Here is a 6,798-nt window from a genome sequence, read left to right as displayed (position 1 = left end):
AATTATCAAATTGAGTATGGGAATACAAACCCGAAGAAAGGATTGAGCTGTTATACTGATGCCTCGTGGGACAGCACTGCGGATGCGAAATCTTTTAGCGGTATTCTTATTTATCGAAATGGAGACCTTGTGCACTGGAGGAGTAAAAAACAGGCAACAGTTGCTCTATCATCCACTGAAAGTGAATTGGAGGCAATGATGGACGGATTAAAAGAAGTATCTTGGATGAGTGACTTATTGAAAGAAATCGGAATGCCGAGTGAGTGTAAAGAATTAAAATGCGGTAAAGTTAGCAAATGGTGGAAACTTTAAAACGAAAACAAAACTTCTAAATAGAAAATGCCATTTTGTTAGAGAAATTGTATGCAAGTATTCGGTGAGAGTGATACATGTGTGTAAAGAAAGAATGATTGCGATCTGCATGACAAAAGCGTTGAGTGGGCCCTCTTTATTGAAAAAAGTAAAAAAGTTTATGTACGTTTAAAATCTATGAAACCAAGGGGGAAGATTGTGGTACTGGTTGTCATAGATATGCAGTGAGTGATATTTTGTATGAGAGATGAGTGTGACACGAGTGAATGGTCTAAATAGTTTGTATACTTTATGATTGAAGAGTAAACGAAAGAGCGACGTGTGTAAAACTGGTCACTTGTAAGCGAGCATAGAGAGTGAGAAGACGTGTGCGACAAATCATAGTTATTGTATCGATTTCTTGTTAAATATTTTTTACCAACGTTATACAATCATAATAAATACGTTCTAAACATCCACCCACAGTTTGAACGAGTATCAATACGAAATTAAATATAAACTCAGTCGTGTTGATTCTAATGCAGACGGTCTTTCCCGGCTTCCTTTAAAGAATAAAGAATTAATAAACATTGTAAACAAAGAAAGTATAACGTACCCAAATGAAACCGCTCCTCTACACAAAATTAACGATCTAATCGTATTACTATGGTCGCAAGATTTAGATGAGAGTAATCAGTACTCTGATTTTGTACTTTCGAATTTTGATGTATCCAACATTACATCTAGTATCAACGGGACATGCAAACTCGATAATAAAAACCAGTCTCGATATTTACTTTTTCCTATGAACCTGCATTTCGATAAACTGGAATATAAAAACATTTTCTCATCATTCCAAAATTTAAAATCAGTATTTCACAACAGTAAATTCGTTTTTATCCTTCCAGAAAAACGTACCAATATTAAGACAGATGTATTATGTGAAATGCTTAGGTTTATTTTTCCGGACAATGAAATTAAACTCTTTAATAATTCAAAAATTCCTAAAGATCGACAAACAATAGAGGAAATACTAAAAGAGTCCCATGATAGCAAATTGTCCGGACATGGTTTTCATAAGACGTATTCGAGAGTCAAAGAATCATATTATTGGCCTAATATGAAATCAGATATTAAAAATTATATCAAGGAATGTAAATCATGTCAGTTAAATAAAACAAATTTTAAACCAACAAAACAGCCGATGGAAATAACCACGACCGCGGAAAGACCATTCGACAAAATAGCAATTGATATAGTGCGTCCATTGCTTTTAACGGAAGAAGGAAACAGATTTATTTTAACAGCTCAAGATGACTTGACAAAATATTGTTTCGCAGAAGCCATTCCAAATAACGAAGCTTTAACAATAACAAAAGTCTTAACCAAAATTTTCATGCAGTTCGGTATACCTAAAACATTCTTGTCAAATCAAGGTTCCGATTTTATGTCAAAGTTAATAACAAATTTAAGCAACCTTTTTAAAACGAAATATATATCCACTACTCCTTATCACCCTCAGACAAATGGAGCACTCGAAAGGTATCATTTGACATTAAAGGATTATCTTAAACATTATATTAAATCAGAACAAACAAACTGGGACGAGTATGTACAATTTGCAATATTCAGTTACAACACTTCGATCCATAAGTCGACAAACTATGCTCCTTATGAACTTCTATTTGGTAACAAACCCCATCTACCTTCATCCATTACACAAGAGCCAAAATTCTATTATACATATGATGATTACATACGATCATTACAACATATATAATAAATACGTCATTTAAAATAGCTCGAGATAAAATTTTAGAATCTAAAACAAAAAGCAAGGAATATTACGACAAGAAAAATAACCCTACTACTTTCAAAGAAAACGATCTTGTCTGCATATACCAACAACAATCTAAACCCCACAATGCATGACAATATTAATCGTATAAACCAGTTCTTTGTACAAATCAATTCAATTTTAACCAGATTAGAACTTCGATCAATAATAGGACAACAAATTGCAACACTATTGTCGCTAACCAATAGAATTTCATCCGAATGTAACAAATACATAAAAGCGATTAATCTAGGAAGGCATAACATTATATCACCTTTAATCGTAACACCCAAGATTCTAGTTGAAGAATTAGTTAACTATAAAAGCGAATATGAACTAGTAGTGTCTCCGAGTCTAAAAAACTTACCAATTCTCTACGAACTTATGCAGGTCCGAGTAATATTTTCTGATAATCTTATTATATTCGCGTTAAATTTTCCACTAATAATCAAAACTACATTTGACTTATATAATTTGATTCCACTTCCGATTCAACTCCAAAATACATCTATATTTTTCTATGTAATACCTAATCAACCATATTTTCTAGTATCCCAAACCAAGACACTTTTTCTTTTTGCAAGATTTGTTGAATTGCATAATGTATCTGGATGAGAAGAACGTCTGCATGGATATCCACACAAGGTAGTCGTCCGACCAGCCAACTTGCGAAATGCAACTATTGTCACCTCACATAAATAAGATTCCTGAAGATTGCAACACGGAACAATTACTGCTGCTATCGAAACATGGACGTACATTAACGACAATCACTGGCTCTATATCCTGCAGAAACCAACTACATTGACGATCATCTGTAATGGAAAGCAAGACAACATGGAGGATGTTGTTTTACATGAGACGGGTGTACTGCACCTACAAAGTCAATGAAGGGACTACACCGATCACTATTATTTGGAATCTACAAAAGAATCGAAGAAGAACATAAGTCACTATGTACCGCCAATTAGCATAGTTACAAGTGACTGTTGTTTCGTTGACATGAACGATATAAAAATTAATATAATTTTTCCGGTACTTTTCTATTAAAATGGCACAAAAAAACAAATCAAAATATGATAAAATTATCAAAATGTATGAGAATACAGTGGCTCACGAAAGTATTCGAACGCTTACATATGCAAACTTCAATGGCCGAAATAATGTACATTAAAGCAATTTGCTGAAACAAGTAGATGTCAATAGGAAGATGGAAGTCTCAAGATTATGCCAGTAAAAGAGTATAGCCGAATAAGGGGGTCAAATGTGCCCTTAAACCAAATGTGACATACGATGGATCCATCGATAGAGCATCAAGAAAAAACGTTCTGTGCCAAATTTTAACCCTCTATCTTGTTTGGAAGGGTAGTTATTGAGAAAATTCGGATTAACGAATTTCTGCCTATTTCCCCTATTTAATCGAGTACAAAAATTATGAAAAAAATCTGGTGCATTGTGGTTATCGAGGTACGTGTTTGAGAATTTTTTCCGATTTTTCGATTCCAAATCCTAGGTGTGAAAAATTGAAAACGCAAAAAAACACAGAAAAATACGGATTTCGTATTGAAGTTTTCGAGACACTAGATTTCTATAATTACTGTAAATGCGTATTGTCATTGGTTATCTCCCTGAATTTTTTCAGATTTTTTGGTAGGGTGCGCCGTAGTAGCAAAAATCAAAAACCGATTTTTTCGACGTTTTTCGCGTGAAAAAGCATCTTATACTTTGAATTTTTGTATTCTCTTTAATAGATAACTATATTGTATGGTTTTAAATATTTCTATGTTGAGCAGAACATTGTATACAAGAAGAAAAGCAAAATTAAGTCACGGAAAAGAAAGTGCTATGCGCGATATATTGAAAAGTATCAACATTATTTTCAAGAGCTGCAATGGTGCAGTAAGTAAGATGCTCGACTGTGAGACTGCTGCAAACTTTTTGACGCACGTTCGCGCCCTGCTAAAGTACATTTTTTTATTATATTAATTTTGTTTTTTTTTCAATTTCTAACTAAACGACAGTGAAAAACTATTTGTTTATTAATATTTAAAAAATATTTTCACCTAAAATATACGCAAAAACAATTATGGAGCAGTTTCTGTTCCATCATTTCTCTAGTCGTGTATTTGCTTAAATATCCCACTGTTTAATTTTTTCTACGTTAAATGAATATACGTAGTTAGTTTTAAAATCTCAAACCTTTAATAAGTTTGAATAGTGGAAGAAGATTTCTTAAATAAAAAGAACATTAGCAGTCTTTGCATATAGTTACGGATATCATGATGACAAGGTTTATGATGCGCGGAACGGGAGTTTGAAATTGTCCATGTACAATGTTTACATCTATTGGCAGTCTAAATTACTTATTTTAGACGAGAAATTGTTTTCTTATTATCCAGTTCCGTTACACATGTCCACATTTCAACAAAGGTGATGCGTAATGCTTAACACAAGACACAGGAGGTTTCATTGCTTCTTCGCAGTATCTCTTTTTATTCAAGAATCTTCTTCCACTATTCAAAGTTATTAAAGTTATGCGATTTTAAAACTAACTACGTATATTCATTTAACCTAGAAAAAATTAAACAGTGGGGTATTTAAGCAAATACACGACTAGAGAAATGATGGAACAGAAACTGCTCCATAATTGTTTTTGCGTATATTTTAGGTGAAAATATTTTTTAAATATTAATAAACAAATAGTTTTTCACTGTCGTTTAGTTAGAAATTGAAAAAAAAACAAAATTAATATAATAAAAAAAATGTACTTTAGCAGGGCGCGAACGCGCGTCAAAAAGTTTGCAGCAGTCTCACAGTCGAGCATCTTACTTACTGCACCATTGCAGCTCTTGAAAATAATGTTGATACTTCTCAATATATCGCGCATAGCACTTTCTTTTCCGTGACTTAATTTTGCTTTTCTTCTTGTATACAATGTTCTGCTCAACATAGAAATATTTAAAACCATACAATATAGTTATCTATTAAAGAGAATACAAAAATTCAAAGTATAAGATGCTTTTTCACGCGAAAAACGTCGAAAAAATCGGTTTTTGATTTTTGCTACTACGGCGCACCCTGCCAAAAAATCTGAAAAAATTCAGGGAGATAACCAATGACAATACGCATTTACAGTAATTATAGAAATCTAGTGTCTCGAAAACTTCAATACGAAATCCGTATTTTTCTGTGTTTTTTTGCGTTTTCAATTTTTCACACCTAGGATTTGGAATCGAAAAATCGGAAAAAATTCTCAAACACGTACCTCGATAACCACAATGCACCAGATTTTTTTCATAATTTTTGTACTCGATTAAATAGGGGAAATAGGCAGAAATTCGTTAATCCGAATTTTCTCAATAACTACCCTTCCAAACAAGATAGAGGGTTAAAATTTGGCACAGAACGTTTTTTCTTGATGCTCTATCGATGGATCCATCGTATGTCACATTTGGTTTAAGGGCACATTTGACCCCCTTATTCGGCTTTCCCCTTTTGTTAGATCAGAGATCGTCATTGGTCTACTTCGCTTTGTATGAATGTGTTGCGCGACGCGAGAGCCCCTGGCGGCAGTTTTTGTGCGGTGGATCGTCATTGCTTTTTACGCCATGAGACCACGTGCAGTGTGCAAGACTATATGTAATAATAAAAGTTCATATCATATATCGTATACAGTGTCGAACGGATCATTGTTTTACGTGCCCTACACTACGAAGTCTACTGCGACTTTTCTGTCAGGTTATGGGCCCAGGCTTCGGTGAGGTGCGTGAAGGATCGTGAAAATTGAAAGTGTGAACGACGAACAAGGAAGAAGTATGGCGTCCATGAGCAGCCTCGCGAACCTCGAGAAATTAACGGAAGACAACTACGAGTTGTGGAAGGTTCATGTGAAAAGTTTCCTAGTGATTAACGATTTGTGGTCATATGTCGACGGAACTGAGGTAAAACCGGAAATAAATGCCGAAGAATGGATAAAGAAAGATGCAAAGGCTTTAGCATTTATTAATTTAAGCGTCTCGCAAAGTCAATTGAACCATATAAAGAAGACTAACACGGCAAAAGAGGCCTGGGATAAACTCCAAGGGATATTTGAATCGAAAGGGCCTGTACGAAAAGCTGCGTTGTATCGGGAATTATTGCGTATGACGAAGCAGCCGGACTCGACGATGACGCAATACGTGAGTGATTTCGAACATAAGGCTGAACAGTTGGAGGCTGCAGGAATCAAACTTCCCGACGATCTCCTGTCGATAATGCTGTTAGCTTCATTACCGGCAAAATGTGATAACTTCAGTGTCGCCATAGAATCTCGTGACGAAGTGCCAACGCTCGAATACCTCAAAACAAAACTCAAGGAAGAGGAAGCGAGACAGAACGAACGGGACGCCAAGACAGCTGATCGCGAAGAAGATAAAACTGAGGCGTTCGTGACAAAGCACGACGGTAGCAAGGACAGACAAACGCCTACGTATAAACAATATAAACCGAACAATACGAAGTATAAAGGAAAGTGTTATAATTGCGGCAAACTAGGCCACATAAGCCGGTATTGCAAATCAAAAGTAAAGCGGAATAATCCTGTGGATGCAATGACGGCAGTTGCATGTAATACGGAAGTTACAAAGCGTGATATCTGGTGTCTGGACAGTGGGGCTACCAGGCACATGTGC

This window comes from Colletes gigas, unplaced genomic scaffold (genome assembly GCF_013123115.1).
Source record: "Colletes gigas isolate AHSC1104 unplaced genomic scaffold, ASM1312311v1 Colletes_gigas_Sc00045, whole genome shotgun sequence".
NCBI classification, from domain to species: domain Eukaryota; kingdom Metazoa; phylum Arthropoda; class Insecta; order Hymenoptera; family Colletidae; genus Colletes; species Colletes gigas.
This window is presented reverse-complemented; position numbering follows the sequence as displayed.